General features: G+C 44.0%; 1 protein-coding gene and 1 long non-coding RNA gene across 27 annotated transcripts in view; one reads left to right on the forward strand and one right to left on the reverse strand.

The window, feature by feature from the left end:
* PLCB1 (phospholipase C beta 1) overlaps positions 1–19,564 on the reverse strand; it is an 807,198-nt gene that overhangs the window by 175,955 nt on the left and 611,679 nt on the right. The window lies entirely within an intron of this gene.
* Positions 8–19,299, forward strand: LOC128340060 (uncharacterized). Its single transcript, XR_008313429.1, has 3 exons — positions 8–122; positions 16,623–18,108; positions 18,422–19,299. It is a non-coding gene; the product is annotated as an uncharacterized LOC128340060 (long non-coding RNA).

Here is a 19,564-nt window from a genome sequence, read left to right on the forward strand (position 1 = left end):
TGGTTCCAGCAGGCTTCGGGCAGGGAGCTCACAGCTGCGTCTCCCTCTGAGCCACGCAGCTTTTATGGCCTGAGAGGGGTCGAGCAAGGCGCCATAGTGAAGCAGCGTCTGGAGGCCGTAATGTGTGGCAATGCTTTATATTGGCAACTCTTGTCACGTTTAGAGTGATAATTTGAAGGGCTTTTGGTAGTGGGAGTTCGGCTGTTCTGTTATGAGAGTGGGCCCTCTGGACATAAGATGCCACCCAAGAAAGCACAAGGGAAAAGGGGGAGGTGCCCTGTGAAGCTTCCTAGGTGGCCTGCTCCTCAGTCTTCATTGTCTGAGGATGAAGCTGATATGGCACAGATATGGCACAGCCTGCCAGAGGCCCAGCTTTAATAAAATATATGGATATAATCCACCAGGCCATCATGGACTTTGTAGGGACATTGCAGGTGCGCTATGATGAGAATTTCAGGATGAGAGCAGCCTTAGACCCTGCCCTCCCGTGAGATGCCCACTTAATGAATTGTGGCTCCCTATTATGTCCCCATTACGTCCAGTGGATGGTGATCGAGCGGACACTGGTCATCTCCTGTCCAAGGGGCCTTCTGCTGCTGCTACCAATTCCTCAAATTTTGGCCAGCAGAGGGTTCAACTCCACCTGGTGTGTTGGGAATTCAACAGCGGGGAGTGGTGTACCAGGTTATATTGCAGGTTCCGCCACACATGTGGCTTCTGTGGTGCCAAGCACTCCAGCTCCGCCTGTAACAGGGCAAAGGGCTGGACTGCAGGTTTCAGGAACTGTCCAACAAACTCTAAGAAAGGCAGGGGCAACCCCCGCTTCCCTGTCTCCAGGAAAAGGGGCCCAGCCCAATTAACTTGGAAGTATTGTGTCAGCTGTTGGTGGATTACTCTGACTGCCAGGCTGCGGCTTATCTGAGGGATGGTTTTAGTGAAGGTTTTAGGATCCCTTCCTCATCCCAGCGGGCAGTTTTTGTTGTTCGCAATTTGCAGTCTGTATTGGAGACGGAGTCTGTGGTAGTTAAAAAGATCAGCAAGGAAGTGGCAGCAGGTAGGGTCCTGGACCCCTCTGGCCCTTTTCCTAATTTGCCAGTGTCACCTTTAGGGGTGGTTCCCAAGAAGACTCCTGGTGAATTTTGCTTGATACACCATCTTTCTTATCCCAAGGGGTCTTCCATTAATGACGGGATTCCCGAGCATCTCTGTTCAGTGCAATGTACTTCCTTTGATGAAGTGGTTAGGATGGTAAGGGGCTGTGGCCCTGGGGACGTGTTAGCAAGGTGTGACATCGAATCTGCATTCCACCTTTTGCTGGTGTATCCTTCAGACTTCTATCTGCTGGGCTTCTCCTTTACAGGAAAGTTTTATTTTGACCAAGCACATACTATGGGCTGCTCTGTTTCATGTGCGGCCTTTGAAGCGTTCAGCACCTTTTTGGACTTTGCACTTGGGAGAAGTGATTGCCACCCTTGCCAGCAATTTGCCCACTTTGTCTTTTGAGGCTCAGGCCCAGGGGATGCGGGACACTACTGGGGACTGTGGGGTGCAGCGTATGTTGGAGGATTGGTCTAGAGAGAGACCACAGGCTATAGATCAGAGGCAACCAGTGACTGTTGAGTTGCTATTGGCCCTTCTTTTGCAGTTTCAATCTCTGTGTAAGCTCCCTGTGGGAGGTGGCACTTTTTAAGGCAACGGTAGTAGTAGCTTTCTTCAGAGCTTTTTGGCCTAGTGAGGTGCTTCCCCATAATAACCATGCACTTCGGGATCAGTGCCTGTAATATGCAGACCTTTCTTTCTCTGAGGCTGCTGTTCAACTGCACTTACATCATTCTAAGACCGACCAAAGAGGTAGAGGCCAGTTGATTGAACTGGCTGCTGAGGCGAGTGCCAGCTTGTGCCCAGTTCAGGCCTTGTGGTGGTACATCACGTTCCGACCTGGGTCAGTGGAGTGCTTGCTTATTCATGTAGATGGCATGCCCCGACACAGTACCAGCTCTGGGTTGTGTTGCATAAAACTCTCATTCGGCTGGGTGAGCCAGCCCACCTCTTCACTCTCCACTCTTTTTGCATTGGTGTTGCAATGATGCCCATAGGCTGGGTTTTGCGGACACAGATATTAAGTGTATCGGTCATTGGAGGTCCAAAGTGTTCTTGCATTATGTGCATTAAGCACAGTTCTGTTATGGCCAGCCTGCTGCTGGGGGTTTACCGTTGTTGTTCCTTTGGCAGGTGCTGGCAGAGCAGTGGTTCCAGTGCAGGTGCTCATCTGTGGCCACTCCCTGGTCTTCTGGGCTTTCAAGCAGACCAGCACCACGCATTTTGGTATCCAACTTGGTTTGGTGAAACATGCCAGCGTGTGCTGGTTGAGGATTCGGGGGATGCTGTGGAGCCAGTTGCTTCCAGTATTATGGGAATATTTAGCGGTTAGTGCCCTCCCAAGGTTTTAGTAGTGCATTTGGAGGAGAATGATTTGGGGAAGCAAACTGAGCTCTCCATGATACAGCAAGGCACCTCTGACTTTGCCACCATTGGTTCATGGATTCCAGGGGTGATTATAGGTTGGGCCAACTGCCTCCAGTGCAGAGTTTGGAGGGGGGGGTTCATAATTTGCAGGGAGTTGAAATGGAGCACATATCTTGACAGCTGGGTGCGGTGTTTATTTGACTAACCCTCAGGGGTGGCTTGTTGTGGTCTTGGAGGGTGATGGGGCAAGCAGGCCAAGCTAGGCTGACTTCCCTTGGTAGCAGGTACAATGCAAATTGGGTGGCGGTCTAGTTGGGTTGAAATCGGTGAGCACACTTGGACAGTTTAAAGGGGTGAATTGGTCAGTCGATCCTTAGAGGCATTGCAGCTCAAGGATTTTGATTCACCATGAAACCTGTTTCAGGGCCTCACAAACCTTAAAGGCTACACGGCTTGGGGTGTGTGAAGCCCTAGAAGTTGCTAATAAAGGGGCTAATTCATGTTAGAATCTAATTAGCCCCAATTCAACATGAATCAATTCATGAGATTCGAGGAACCATTTTGGTGGGCTTTCCCGCCTTGCTGATTGTTTTTCTGCCACTGGGAGAAGAGAGTGGGGACAAAGAAGGAGGGAATTTCAAAATGTTGTCAAAGGGCCTGAGAGGCAGAGAGAGCCTTTAGTGTGCCTCTGAGGAGGATACATCAGGAGAGAAGGGAGCAAGGAATCAAGGAAGGCTTGATTTTGTGGTTTTCTTTTCTACGCTCCGAGTATAATACGCTGTGCCTTTGCTGCTATATTAACTATCTGGTTTTTCTGGTTCTCAGATTGACCAGAGCAGAATTTGGGTGCCAGCCTGCCTGCATTGAGCTGTGGTTTGGTTTGTGTTGTGGCACTGGACAGTGGCAGTGCTCTCTCTTTCTCACTTATATTTTCTTGGTGATTGCTGTGAGATGAGCTCCATGTCCAACTTTGAGACTAACTTGTGCTTCACTCACTGCTCTGATCTGCTCTGCAATCTGCATTGCAAGGTGTAATCAGTCAAAATGTGGCTGAAGACATTGCTGTAGTTGAGCTTATGGCTATGCTTGCTGCTCCTAAGGGTGCTGCTGCACTGTGGTAGCTATTTTTATCTATCTATCTATCCATCCATCCATCTATCATATTTCTATACCACCTGATATGTACATTGCTATTGCAATGCTGGAAAGGATGGAGTTTCATAATTGACTGTGAGAGAGCAACTTGTGCCAGTGATGTTACCGCTGCAAATGGCCAGCAGTTTCGACAAATCAATTCAAATTTTTGTGATTTGATTCGAGGTTGAATCAAATTGCAAAAAACTATTTGTGCACATCTCTACCTCTAGTACTAAGCACTGTCTCCTTAGTACATTGCCTCTGATGTGCTCCTCCATTTTGTGAATAAAGTGTTACAAAGGCACCATAAGTTTGTGGTGCACTCTCATTCAAAGTAAACTAAATGAGCACTTCTCACTCATAACAGGAGGTAGCTTCTTCCTTCCCAGGAAGGACTGGGAAGCTTCTGTTGCAGTACACAATGTAATCCATTTTCCACTCCATGTTGTGCAAGTTATTGGTACTATTAATTCATTAATATTTGGAATCATGACAATTTAGTGGTATTTTGTGATGGGAAATCAGCAGCTATTTAATCACATTTAACCAGCAGCCACACTGATCACATGTTTAATGTGGGAAATTTTAAATGGGCAATACAATATAGATATAGATATTCCATATCTACTTTTTGTACACTGTTTTTCTTGTTGTAAGTTGCCTTTGGGGCCTATTGGTTAAAAGGTGGATAGAAGTTAAGAAATAAATAATAAAAAAATTAAAAACCCACACAGTTCCAAAATTCTGCTTATATGGTTAGCAACTCTATTGGCACTCTGATTCACCTTTGGAATTGGGAGGTGACCCAGACATGATCACATCCAGGCAGGGGCGTATCTAGGGTGGGGCAGGCAGGGCATGTGCCCCGGGCACCACTTGAAGGGGGGCACCATTTTCTAAAATTATTTTTTTTAAAAAAAAATGGCTACTGAAAACAAAATGGCCACCACACATGCTCAAATGGCATCTGTGAGGCCCTAGAGGCCAGCAGGGGGAGGGGGGACCTTTGCAAACACCCCCCCACGGCCTTTAAGCCCCCCCGAAGGGGCTACAGGTTACAAAAATTTGATTTAATATAATATATGTCATTGTACACATATTTAGTTTGGCACTATGTACAGAGAATCAGGGCTTGTGAATACTGAGCTGAAGCTTATGAGCTAGGATTGTATTCATTTCCTCTTACTTTGCTTCTTGTGATAAGTGAGTTAAATGTGATGTCTTAATAATATGACTATTAATGGTGAGTTTGTCTTTGAATCAGTGGAATCCTTAGTATTAAGGCCCATTGGGAGTTTCTTGCTCTTTTTCTCTCATTTTAACTGTCTTTCTGAAATACTAGAATATATTCCAAGGAGTGACACTGTTTACTCTGCATATATTTTAATTATTTTCAGAGTATCTGGGAAAAGTCAAATTCTCCATTTATTTTTAGAACTTATGTAATAGTGATGCTAGAATTAGACAGGCAATTCTGTTTAGTTTTCCAAGTATACCTCCACATAGTTTTTGGGTATTTCATGATCCCCAGCATACTGAAATTTGTAGTTTTCCAGCATTTTTTTGGTCTGGCTACGTCCACTGCTAAATATTTTTTGAAATATTAAAAGATTAACGAGCTTGACTTCAATTTTTGAGCTATTATTATGGTAAAGTTATGTGAAAGATGGGTGTCAGATGTCTGGACAGGGGGCACAATTTCAGTGCTTGCCCTAGGCGCTATTTCCCCTAGATACGCCTCTGCATCCAGGTGCCTTTTTCCATTGTACCTTCTCATTGTTTGGGGGATGGGACCATAGCTCAGTGGTAGAGCATCTGCCTTGCATGCAGAAGACCCCCAAGTTCAATCCCTGGCATCTCCTGGTAGGGCTGGGAAAGACTCCTGCCTGAAACATTAGAGAACCAGTTGGTGTAGACAGTACTTAGCTAGATGGACCAATGGTCTGACTTGATATTCAGCAGCTTCCAATGTTTCCAGCAGAGATCTGCTAGTGGTCAGAGATCTATTACAATCTGGCTGATAGGATATGAGAATCCCAATGTGAACAATTTGCTCTTCCCTTTGCAGAGAAAATTGCTCAGATCAATTCTGACTTTGACACTAGTTATGCTAGAATCTTTCAGCTACTGGAGATTTAATAAAAACTGACAAGACGGTCAGTTTTTATTGAATATTTCTGAATTTGTAAGATGTGGACAAGATTGTTTGAGAAGTGAAATCAAGCATATGCTCTTGATTGTTTTATCAGCGAGGATTAGGTTTGGGAAGCTGGGTCACAGAAATAATAAATATCTTTTTGAGGGAAGGCAAGGCCCCAGCACCTGTGAAGTAGGCCATGGTGAAACCACTTCTTTAAAAGCTGTAGCTTGACCCAGTGAATCTAAACTACCATCCCATTTCAAACCATCCTTAATTGAGCAAGGTACTTTATACGTAGTGACAAACTAATTCCAGGTTTTCTTGGATTAAAAAATTACATTCTTTCCCATCTAGTTTCTAGTCTAGTTTTGGAATGGAAACTACTTTGGTCATCCTGATGGATGGTCTATACTGGGAGGCAGATAGAGGGAGTGTGATTCTGTTAGATTTTCCTGGATCTCTCAGTGGCTTTCAACAGCATCCATGATGGTATTCTTCTGCATCATCTAAATCAGGGGGAAATGCAGCATTTTGAGACTCCTTCCTGGTAGATAAACTGTAGAAGATGGTGCTAGGAGACTCTTCTTCCCAGCACCATCATCTCATATGCTAAATATGAGATCTCATGACCTTTAGCATATGGGGTACTGTATCTTCCATGGTGCACCTTCCACCAGCTTAGGCCAGATCCCAGTACATTTTGGGGCACAATTCACACTGCTGGTGAAGTCTTTTAAATCCTTTGGAACCTGGGTACCTAAAGCAACACCTGTTCTCACATGAATTTCCCCATGCACCACAACAATATCCAGAGGACTTCCCCTGGGTGTGTCTGCCATCTAAGCTAAGGCAGGTAGTGGCTAGGCAGTGTCATCAATCTGATAGATATGTTATTGATGTTTTGGTGCCAAATAAAAACCTTTTTATTCTCTGAGGCCCTTTAAATGGTCTTGGCTGGCATTTTAATTGTGCTGCATTTTGTTGAATTTTATGATATTCTGTTTTTGTCTATTTTATAGAAACTCTGTTGAAGGATGGTATAAGCATCTTATTTATCTGCTTGTCACATTTATATACCACCCTATATAAAATCTCAGGGCAGTTTACATTTAATCAAACAACAACCAACACCTAAAAATCATATAAACAGATTAAAATTACCATAAATAAAATTTAAAAACATCATCAACTAAAAGCCTGATAAAACAGGTGTGTTTTTAAAAGTTTAAGAACAACCAGAGATGGGGAGATTCTGAGAGGAGAGCTGGTCATGAGAGGAGAGCTGGTCTTGTAGCAAGCATGACTTGTCCCCTTAGCTAAGCAGGGTCCACCCTGGTTGCATATGAAAGAGAGACTAGAAGTGTGAGCACTGTAAGATATTCCCCTCAGAGGATGGAGCTGCTCTGGGAAGAGCAGAAGTTATCAAAGTTCCCTCCCCGGCTTCTCCAAGATAAGGGCTGAGAGAGATTCCTGCCTGCAACCTTGGAGAAGCCGCTGCCAGAATGTGTGAAGACAATACTGAGCTAGATAGACCAATGGTCTGACTCAGTATATGGCAGTTTCCTATGTTCCTATGTTCCTGATTTCACTGGGACAGCGTTCTAAAACCCGGCAAAACCCTAGATAAGGCCTGGGTTTGAGTTGCCACCAAGCGAACCAGTGACATCTGCAACTGGACCTCCCCTGATTATCTTCATAGGTGGCGGGGTTCATGAAGATTGTGGCACTCTCTTAAATATCCTGGGCCCAAGTATATGCACCACTGTTTTAAGGTCCTTTGTCTCGAGAAATTGATGTAGCTGGTAAAAAAACACTCCTGGCCACTGCCTAAACCTGAGGTATCAGGGAGAAGTTTGGGTCCAGAAGTAGTCCCAAGCTTCTGTGGAAATCGTTTTACTCGCTTGACCAAACTGAAGCCATTCTGCTAGCTTGATGCAAGAGCTTTTTGAGCAGAAATGCTATGCAAGGAGAAAACAAGCTGGCAGGCAAGAAATGGCGAGCTTGGGGTTTGGCTTGAAATACATTTTTGGGGAAAGATCCCTAGAAATTTGAATAACACTTTAGCAGACAGTGATGAGGACTATACTTTGCAAAACCCTCTCTAAGAGCATTCTGATCATGCCGGGTAAATATGGTCTGTCACTGTAACTTCCTTGTTTTAATATACACGTGTAAATGTTTAAGCAACTTGAGTCCAATTATGTAATTTCCTCTTCTGACAGGATAAAACTGTGTTCTGTACTTTGCAAGTGGTCTTGGGGGTCTGATCAGGTGCGTAATAACCTTATTGGTACACACATTCAATACAGGCTAATTCCATGACAGGGATCCTGGTAAGGGAGATATTGTTCTTATAGACCACAGCCACTCCCCTGCCCACATCCTCTCACTTGCTCCATAACAGAGTACTGACAGGAGAAGCTGGGATCTGACTGGACCATTAGCCTCCCCCAACCAGGTCTCTGTGATACACACCAGGTCAGCTCCATCATCTTAAAAGTAAAAGTAAAAGTAATTAAGTAAGTAAACAGTAAGTAAGTAAGTAAGTAAACAAAGTAAAAGTAATAAAATAGATGCAGCAAGAAGAGGGCAGGCATTTAACAACCATGTAAATGATGAAGGGGTGTATGTGTGTGTGTCCTTCCCTCCTCCTGCCATAAACCAGCAACCACTGGATCGTCTAAGGGAGGACCTGCAGGCCTGAGGGGTGGAGAGGGGCTAGACCCACAACTCCGGTGTCTTCCTTTTACATTTTGATACTCTTTTTTGCATTGTATAAAATAGGGGGGGGAGTGTGGTTATAGATGTACACAGTTCTTCCAAGTGACTGACATGCCACCCACAGACATGAGTTATGAGTTGCAGAAAAGGATCAAAGTTGAAGTCACTTTTGCAGCTATCTCAGGAGGAAAATATTACACAATGGAACAGCACTAGGTGATGGCATAAGGAGAAACACAAAAGAGGCATACTTGAGATGGCTAAATATCAGACAAATATCTGACTAGCTAATTATCAGACAACAGGGAGGCACACTCTATTACCCTGGAGGCTTCAGTGCCTGCAAATAAGTTGTTATGAATGCACCTCAACCAAGAAAATGAAAAGGTCAAGTTATACAAAATTTCAGATTTTGGGGGGCGGGGGGCGGGGGGGAAAGCACAACTTTATTTATATGAAAGCTCATTAACTCATTTGTCTAAGTAAAACACGTCCTAATGTATTTTACAGGGAAAATATCAGGGTTTTGGAAATAAAAACCTATAGCTCTTTATAGCTCAGCCTTCCAGATCACTCAAAGTTATGAGATACAGAATGAATCAGGAGAGTCAAACTGCATCATGGTGAAATTGTCTGAGTTTTGTCCCTGCACACTTCAAATCTATTTTGTCAGGAAACATGACAGTCTAAATGAATGTCTATCACAAGAGCAGCAATGGTCCAAGCATGCACTGATTAAGGACTCTTCACTCATCAGTCAGTGATAATTGAAAACCGATTCACACTCCCCGTGACATATATTTTCTCTACCACTTTGCTGCTTCTACGTCAGTGTATGTCGTCAAGCTGCAAAGCAAAGCAGCTACAATATTTTAAAGCCACATTGATACGAATGATATCAGACATATCGAGGCGCTTCACATGATTGCTGTGAAGCACCTTAATGAGGTCTGCGGGGAGAGCGGGCTTAGCTCACTCTCCTCGCAGACGATCGGCGGCGGAGCCCTGAGCGGCCAGATTGGCCACCCACACAACTGCTAGCTCTGTCACAGAGCCAGCAGGGGCTGTGGGGATTGGGGGGCGGCGTGCAGCTCCGCGAAGTCCCAGGATGCCCCGCACGAGTATGCGGGGCATCTGGGAAAGATCCCTGAGCCTGGGAGGCAGCTTGCAGCCTCCTGGCTGGGGGTCGACTCATGTATTGCCACACGCCGTGGCAACACATGAGCAACTAAATGAGGTTAATGGACCACTCTCTCCGTTAACCTCATTTAAGGGGAGGGTGTTTTAGGCGGGCTGGCCGCCTTGGGAGCACCAGGCTCGCCCGCAATCACGGTGGTTCCCACAATCAATGGAAAGCAAGCTAAGCTCCTTTAGCCTGCTTTCCATTGATCACAGGAACAGCCCCATCATGATCTTAGTCAGAATATCCTGACATTCTCTCCATAGATCCCCCGGATACACCCAGGTGTAGTAAACAGAAAGAGAAAGAGGTGAGGCCTTAAAACTGATGTCCCCCAAATGAAAATGCATTAATCAATATCATCATAATGTTCCCAGCACTTCTTGACATTAATCTCTTATGGGGACAGTATTTAAAAAAGAAAAACAAACCACCATTAAAAAGCAATGAATGCTTAACTGAATCAATAAATATAAACCTTAAACCTTCGAGTGAAGAATATAGATGGTATAGTGTACATCAGACATTTTCATTTAACTATCAAGGACCACCTACTTCCACATAAGTAATCCCACTACACCCCCTAAAAACTTAGCAGTCATGGGATAAGGGGACAAGTACATGTGTGGATTGGTAACTGGTTGAAGGACAGGAAACAGAGGGTAGGTATAAATAGAGAGTTTAAATGGAGAGAAGTAAGAAGTGGGGTCCCCCAGGGATCTGTACTGGGACAGGTGCTTTTTAATTTATTCCTACATGATCTAGAAGTAGGGATAAGCAGTGAGGTGGCCAAATTTGCAGATAATACCAAACTATTTTGGGCAGTGAAATCCAAAACAGATTGTGAGGAGCTCCTACAGGATCTCTCCAAATTGGGTGAGTGGGCAACAAAATGGCAAATGCAGTTCAGTGTTGGCAAGTGTAAAGTGATGCACATTGGGATGAAAACCCCCAACTTGCAAGTATATGCTGATGGAATCTGAGCTGTTGGTGACTGACTAGGAGAGGGATCTTGGGGTCGTGGTGGACAGCTCATTGAAAGTGTCAACTCAATGTGCAGCAGCTGTGAAAAAGGTCAATTCCATGCTAGAGAGCATTAGGAAGGGGATTGAAAATAAAATGGCTAATATTATACTGCCCTTATACAAAACTATGGTGCAGCCTCACCTGGAGTACTGCATACAATTCTGGTCAGTACATTTAAAAAAGGACATTGTAGGACTGGAAAAGGTGCAGAAGAGGGCAACCAAGATGATCAGGGGTCTACAGCATCTTTCTTATGAGGCAAGGCTACAACACCTGGGGCTATTTAGTTTAGAAAAAAGATGACTGTGGGGAGACATGATAGAGCTCTATAAAATCATGCATGGTGTGGAGAAAGTGGATAGAGAGGAATTCTTCTCCCTCTCCCATAACACTAGAACCAGGGGCCATCCCATGAAATTGATTGCGAGGAAATTTAGGACCAGCTAACAGAAGTACTTTTTCACACAACGCATTATCCACTTGTGGAATTCTGTGCCACAAGATGTGGTGACAGCCAACAACCTGGATGACTTTCAAGAGGGGTTTGGATAACTTCATGGAGGACAAGTCTATCATAGGCTACTAGTCAGAGGGCCATAGGCCACCTCCAGCCTCAAAAGCAGAATGCCTCTGAGTACCAGTTGCAGGGGAGTAACAGCAGGAGAGAGGGCATGCCCTCAACTCCTGCCTGTAGGCTTTCAGCAGCATCTGGTGGGCCTCTGTGTAAAACAGGATGCTGGACCAGATGGGCCTTGGGCCTGATCCAGCAGGGCTGTTCTTATGTTCTTTTGTAACTACTCCCTCTCCCATTAGAAAATGGGAACATTCCCCAGTCTGCATAATCTCAAAAGACTATAGGGGATTTCCACTGGCCAAAGTGATGGGTGCCCAGAGTCTGTCAGGTAAGAGGTGCCACCACAAAGGGGGCAGGTGAGAGGTCTGGTGTGGTCCTCAGGGCCATGCCTACTCTCTTCCACTCATGACACTGTCTTGGACCTGACAAATCACTCACAGCCTGACCAAAACAAAACATACCCGCCCTCAAAAACCATGTAAGAACTTAATAGAAAATTTAGATATAATATACAACACTGAGTAATGTAATAACCTAAAGAGTCCACATGGGAGAGTTAACACAGTCCACATATTATGCAACAGTCCAGTTGGAAAAAGCTGGAAAAAATTAGAACCCATCTGCAAAGCAGTAGTGAACCAACTTGGTATGTAGGAGAAGAAGTCACGTGTGTCCTTTACCAATACTTTATAGAAATGTTTTTAATTTTTTTGAGAATTTGTTTTTATTATGTATATCGTAAAGTAGGAGCAACTGATCTCTTTGATGCTTTCATGTCATCTGCTTTAATAAGCAGTTCTGTTTTCTTTACTACTGCCTTGAACATAGATTTTAATTTTTACCAGCTTTTTTTCTTCTAGATCACTATATAATTATGTTGTTTTGACGTGTCCTTGGGACTTTCCCCCCCAGATAGTTATGGCGGTTAGCCTTTTGTATTAAAGACATTTTAAACCTCATTACTCCAAACAAAGAGGGTAATGGTAGATGGCATATATTAAGTTAGAAGTGTTTATTATTATTCCCCATAACTACTTTTGAAACAGTGGATGCTGACAGTGAACAGTGAACTATGTATATATTTATAAATTGTTCATATCACATAATGTCATTATATTCTTCATTGTAAGGCATATTTATTCAGCATAGCTTTCTAATTTAGCAGCATTCTAGACCTTGCTAAATTATTTTCATTTCAGTTTTTTCATATTTCACTTAGAGAATATTAATGCTGAAATGCACTGGACATATTATAATGATTTTTCTCCCCCCGCCCTATTTTTGGAGTACCAGCTGGAGGCCTCACCTCTCTTTTGTTTTTACTCTTGGGTACTTCCCCCTCTTTTTTGCTCTGCAACATTCAGGGACTCGATACAGATCCCACTGTAATTGTAATTTATTTTCCGCAAATAAACAGGTTGCTTACCTGTACCTCGGGCGACAGCTGGAACGACGCTGGAGGAAGAGTTGTGATGAATCCGACTGAACACGGGCTAGAGCCCATTTTAGAGACTACTCTGTGGCAGTGGGGGTGGCAAAGAAATGCTTTTTATCTGCCTCCATTGCATCTGCTCAATGCAGACTAGTGGAGCTGTTTCATGTAGCAAAGACATTGCTGCACACATCTCCCCAGGTAATCGGGGAGGAATCATCTACAGCCCACTGTGATCAGTTTGCGTGACACTTTGTGGATAAAGTCGCTCGCATCTGTGCTGATTTGGACTCCAGAGTTTTGGCAGTTCCAGAAGACGTGCCTCTGGTACTATCTAGTCCTATTGTGTTGGATTCTTTTAAGTTGGTGCAGCCTGAGAATGTGGACAAGATCTTGGGCAGTGTGTGGGTGACATCGTGTGCTCTTGACCCTTGCCCTTCATGGCTAATAAAAGCTGCCAAGGAGGGTACAAGTAAATGGTTGTAGGTGATTATTAATGCCTCATTAAAGGAGGACAGGATGCCATCGTGCCTCAAGGAGGTGATGGTAAGACCATTATTTTAAAAGCCCTCTTTTGATCTCTCATATCCAGACAACTATAGACTGGTCTCTAACCTGCCCTTTTTGGGCAAGGTGATAGAGCGTGTGGTGGCATCTCAGCTGTGGAGGGTGTTGGATGATACGGATTATCTGGGCCCTTTTCAATCTGGCTTCCACCCCGGATATGGGACTGAGACTACTTTGGTCACTCTAGTGGATGACCTATGCCGGGAACTAGACAGGGGGAGTGCGTCCCTGTTGGTTCTGCTGGACCTCTCAGCAGCTTTCGACACCATCAACCATGGTATCTTTCTGGGCCGCCTCTCGAGTATGGGAATCGGAGGCACTGCGTTGCGGTGGTTCCGGTCCTTTCTTGTGGGGAGGGTCCAGAAGGTGGTGCTGGGGGACTACTGCTCGGCCCCGTGGCCGTTGGCCTATGGGGTCCCACAGGGATCAGTCTTGTCCCCCATGCTGTTTAACATCTACATGAAGCCGCTGGGAGAGGTCATCCGGGGACTTGGACTGAGTTGTCAGCAATATGCGGATGACACTCAGCTCTATCTCTCCTTGTCATCTGTTCCTAGGGAGGTGGTGGATGTCCTGAATCGGGGGCTGGAGGCCGTGATGGGCTGGATGTGGGCTAATAAACTGAAATTGAATCCAGATAAGACAGAGGTACTGTTGGTCAGTAGGAGAGCCAATCAGGATGAGGAGATTTTACCGGTTCTGGATGGGGTTGAACTCCCCTTGAAGGAGCAAGTACACAGCTTGGGGGTACTGCTGGACCCGGCTCTGCTTTTGGAAGCTCAGGTAGAGGTGGTGGCCAGAGGTGCCTTTGCACGGCTTCGGCTAGTGCTCCAGCTGTGTCCCTTTCTTGAGATGGCAGATCTGGCCACAGTTACCCATGCCTTAGTCACGTCATGGCTGGATTACTGTAAAGCACTCTACGTGGGCCACCCTTGAAGAATATCCAGAAACTGCAGCTAGTGCAAAATGCGGCAGCTAGGGTTTTATCTGGAGCTGCCCGGTGGGAGCACATCACACCCATTTTGAAAGAGCTGAACTGGCTACCAGTTTGTTTCCAGGTGCAATTCAAGGTGCTGGTTTTGTCCTTTAAAGTCCTTAACAGTTTGGGCCCTGGATATCTGAGGGACCACCTGTTCCCAAGGATTGCTGCCCACTTGATGAGGTCATCTGAGGGGGCTCTGCTTCAGGTGCCAACAGTGAGGGAGGCTTGGTTGTGCACGCAGGACAAGGCCTTCTTTGTTGCTGCCTCCAGACTCTGGAATGCTCTCCCAGTGGTTATTCGCTCCTCGGTCTCCATCACAGCTTTTAGAAAGCATGTTAAATCTTGGCTTTTTACCCAGGCTTTCATATGATTGTCTCTGCTGCTGCTCTTTTTACTTTGTATTGTTTTTATACTTGTGTTCTATATTTTTAAATCAGATTTGTCTTATATTTTTAGCTTAATATTTTAACTGTGTCATTTTTATAATCTTGTTTTTAAATTTTGCTGTAAACCACCTTGGAATTGTTTTAATGAAAAGCGGTATATAACTTTAACAATAAATAAATAATTAATAAATAACTAATGATCCTGAATGATCCTCTGGAATTCACACATAATGTAGTGCATACGTGCAGTAAAGATCTTGGGACACTCCCAGAACTCCATGCAATGCTCCATTGCCTGCATTGCAGACAATGTGTCTATCAAAAAGTAGTGGTTGGAGCATCCTCCCTTCAGTTCTCAAATAACTACTTTGGAGGAGATGCCTATTTGTGAACCTGCTGAACTGAAGTTAGGTGAGAGAGAGTTAACAAAGGCAAGTATACCCACTGTGGGGATGGAAGGGCAGGTAGTATGAATTCTGGATGACCACTCAAGGATAACTAGTTACAGGTAAGCAACTGTTTATCCTCGTTGTGATCCTCTTGGAAACCATACATAATGGAGATTAGCTAGCTTACATTGTAGGAGGTGGATACAGGTCATCATAATAAGACCAGTTTCATTATTGCCTTTCCAAAGGAGACTGCCTGTGCTTCTCTGATGTCCAAAGCATAATGCTTTATAAAGGAGAACTCAGATGACCAAGTTGCAGCATTATAAATTTGCTGGATACCAATGCCTGAAAAACATGCTGCTGATGTACTCATTGCATGAACAGAATGTGTCTTCATGAACACAGGCAGTCAGAGGCGTAACTAGGGAAAACGGCGCCCGGGGCAAGCACTGAAATGGCGCCCCCCCACCGCGCCCCCCCGTCCCCCCCAACATACTACATTATACTTAGGTTTTTCCTCACAAGTGCCCGCTGCCGCCGCCAAGCCAGGCCACTGACTGGCCGCCAGGCGCCAGCAAAGCAATGGGGAGGGGCACAGGCGGTGCAGAATGGACCGCTCGTGGGGAAGGGGGTACCGACGTGCTCCCTTGACTGCTGCAGCGCTGCTGCACTGAGCAGGAAACATTTGTATTAACAAAAAAAAAATTAAAAATTTTTTAAAAAATTTGGTCATGGTGGCGCCCCCCACGTGACCAGAAAAGATGGTGCCCGGGGCACGTGCCCCCCCTGCCCCCCCTATAGTTACGCCTCTGCAGGCAGTTCTAACTTTTTATATGTATATGCCATCTTTATAGCCTCCTCTATCTAATGTGATAAGTCTCTGTCTTGACAAATCATTAACTTTTTTGATTCCTTCATAACAAACCAAGTCTTTTCTTTTCAGAAAGGTTTTATTCTGTCTAAGTAACAGACTACTGCCCTTCTTACATCTAAGGTAGCAATTCCTCAATGAAGAATTGGGGTTTTTAAAAAAACCCAGAAGATCTATTTCCTGATTTATATAGAATGAAGACGTTAACTTTGGATGAAATTTTGCATTCGTTCTAAACAGCAGCTTATCTTTATGAAAATGAATGTAAGGGGTATCAATCCTAACTGCTAACAATTCACTAGCCCACCTAGCTGTCACTTAAGTATTGCAACTAAAAAAACAGTTTTAAGTGAAAGATATTGTGGTGAGAGGAAGCCAGGAGCTCGAATGGCTTCAAATTAGTGCTGACAAAACCACTGATAGACTTCAAGGCCACGGTTGTTTTATTGTTGGGTACAGATTGTTTATTTCCTTTACAAATTGCTTTGTCTAAGGGTGTGAGAAGACTGTGTGACTATCTACAGGTGGATGATTAGCAGAAATTGCCATTTAATGAACTATTTGAGAGACCTGAGTCCTTTAATGCAGAAATAGAACATAATATTTTCTGTATTTTTGCTTGATCTAGAGCAAACCCATGTCTCATTTCCAATGCCATGTACCGCTTCCACTTGAACAAGTATGACTTCCTTGCAGGTTTTCTAGAATTTTACAAAATGTTCTGTAACATGCTATCATATATTTTTAGGTCTGTATCCGTCTCGCTTCCCGATGCAACGTGGTCAAGTTGTAATGAAGGATCTTTCCATTGTTCTGAGTCCGAAGATCTGGACATATAGGTGGCCTGCAATGCTAAGTATTTTGCAACAGATCTTTCAGAAATGGAAACCGGATCTGTCATGGCCACCATGATGGTGCTAATATACAGCTCATGCTGTGACCTAGAATTCAATTCAGAATGCTTGGAATCAGTGGGAAAGGTGGGGAAAGGTAACCCAGTCCCATTGTCCATGGAATTACAAATGTATCTTCCAGTCATCCTCTTCCTTTCTCTGCTGTTCCCTGAAGTATTGACTGCATTTCCTTCATCACAAACAAACCTCTCTGTGGAAACCCCCATTCCTGGAATATTGGTTCCAGATGTACATCAGATATGGTCCATTCATTCATTTCTGCTGTGCTCTGAGACATGCTTAGACGGTCTGTTGTAGTATTCCGTTTGCCTTCCATAGGTATGGCTAAAGCCAACACTATGTTTCTTATACACCAGTCTCATAAATGCATTGTGAAATGGCACAGAAAGGGTGACACTGTAACGCCCCCACCAACATTTGTTTACATATGCTGTGGCTGACATAGTGTCCATTGCCACATGCACAACCCTGTCCTGAATTATCGGAAAGAATGACTTCAGAGCATGAAACAGAACGAGTAACCCTTTCCCCAATGTCCTCTTAATCATATGACCCCAACAATGTGCTCCCTTGGCCATTAGGGAAGAATTGGTGGTCACTACTTTTGATGGTTGAGGAAGTTGAAAAGGCATTCCTTTCAGGAAATTTTTGCTGTCCTCCCACCATCTCAGTGGCTGCAATATACTCATTTGTATTTGTAGACATTTATGTGGATTGTCTTTGTTTGGTTGAAACATAGCATTCAACCAAAATTACAAAGGCCTCATTTTTAGTTTCAGTAGAGGGACTACTACTGTACAGGATGCCATCAGTCCCAGAAGACACTGAAAGTTCTCTGTTTTATACTTTGTATTCTGCTGGTCTTGGGCTGTAACAAACGAATTGAACTGAATGCTCTTTGCTGATTGAATAGCTTGAATACCCGGACCCTGAGCCATTTTTGGAAGGACGGTATATAAATTAAATAAATAAAAATAATAAGTAAAATAAATAAACAGAAAAGCTCTTTTAGTGATGTTGAGGACCGCTTTCTTCTCCTTTGTGGAGATGTGTCTGAGTTGAAAGAAAGCACTGATTTTTTCTTCTTCCTTTTAATATGTTCAGAGATGTCCTGCTGACGTACTCAGATTTTTGTGCTCCCTGATTGTGGATTGTTTGCTGTGCTGCAATGATCTGGACAACTTATCAGCATGCTTAGCAGTGACTCCTGGACGTGGATCCCCCTGACCCATTATATTCTCCTGCATAAAATCATTGGAAGTTCTTCTGGTGGTTTCTAGACTTCCAACTGCAAAGTTGTCTATACCAATGTTGGTAACGGTAAGTGTCGGTGTCAAGAATGTCTCATTGTTGGTAGTCAGCATTGTAGGTGGTTGAAGAGTTAGATCATACAACATGGCTCTCCACCATAGGGCTCTACTTTTTGTCTGTTTTGAGAAGCCCAAATCAGATGTGGCAAGATGTGGATCCTATGGTCCTTGCCTAAGCACATCAAACAAAGGTCATGTTTGTCTGACGTTGACAATTTAGATCTGTACTTCATGCATCTCTTAAAGGATTTCTTTTAACTCATAAATGTTAAAGATGTTTTTTAAAACTACTTTTCTCTCTCTCCTACTTTTTTTTCTCACAGGAGAAAGGAACTCTTGAAAAGCAAAATTCCCTTGATCTGGCCCAGAGACTGGGTGAAAAGAGAACTGAAGGGAGGGCACTCCAACTGCTGTTCTTCAATGGATATGTTGCCTATCTGCGGGCAAAACTGGAGCATCACACGGAGCTCTAAGAGTGTCCCTAGGTCTCGACTGCACATGCACACCCCACTATGTATGGATTCCAGGAGGATCTTGACAAGGATCTTTCCCCCACTTTTAAACATAAAAATAGCTTCTGCAGTAATGAAAAGGTGGCATAGGCTTTGATCTAGAGAAGTGTCAGCGGAAGGATGCCTGTGCAGGAAGACTTTCCCATCCCCCTTTCATATTGCATCCTGAAAAGCCACTCCTAAGAACCCACCAGAATGGCACGGGATATGGTGAAGGAGGACGCAAGGGGAGGGGAGGAAGGCTGAAATTGGGTAAAGGCACATTGAGCAATCCCTCACCGGAAGTGTGATAAACACAGTAACATCACATAGAGGAATATGTGGAACTTATTTCTCCACTTGACTGGAACAGAATTAGTAACTAGAGTAGGAACTTCAGTAAGCACAGAATAGTTCAAAACCAGCCACTGTAGTCTGCATTGCTACACTTCAGTGCACATTTCAGAAAACAGACAAACTTTCCCCCACTTCACATAATGTGTTAGTATTCACCCTCTCTCTAATCTCAAAGCCTTCAGCATGTAACACCTTTTCAATTTTGAAATTATTTCAACAATCATAACGACTAAAATATACTCTTTTTCCGTTCTTGTTTTTTAAAAATGCGTTTCTCAGAAATTCCTCAAAGCGCAGTTGTGTAAGTCAGGAAGTTTAGCCATGGCTTCAACTATAACTTCAGTCCTTCCATTGTTGTGAGAAAGTATGTGAACAGTACCCATGGCTACTGCACACATAAATAATGATTAAACAGTCTATATAAATATCTTTCAGGAAACAAGAGTTAACACACATCTTAATCAGCTGAAATAACCATAAGGGATGTCTGAAAGGAAGCGATAATATGTACTAAGGGGTAGTTAGCTATATATTTTCCTGTAACTGTCTCTATCACATTGGCAATTTTGCCAAAAGATTGGGATCAAAATCATACACAGGTAAACAAATATTCCTTTA

The sequence above is a fragment of the Hemicordylus capensis genome, chromosome 1 (genome assembly GCF_027244095.1).
Source record: "Hemicordylus capensis ecotype Gifberg chromosome 1, rHemCap1.1.pri, whole genome shotgun sequence".
Taxonomy (NCBI): Eukaryota; Metazoa; Chordata; class Lepidosauria; order Squamata; family Cordylidae; genus Hemicordylus; species Hemicordylus capensis.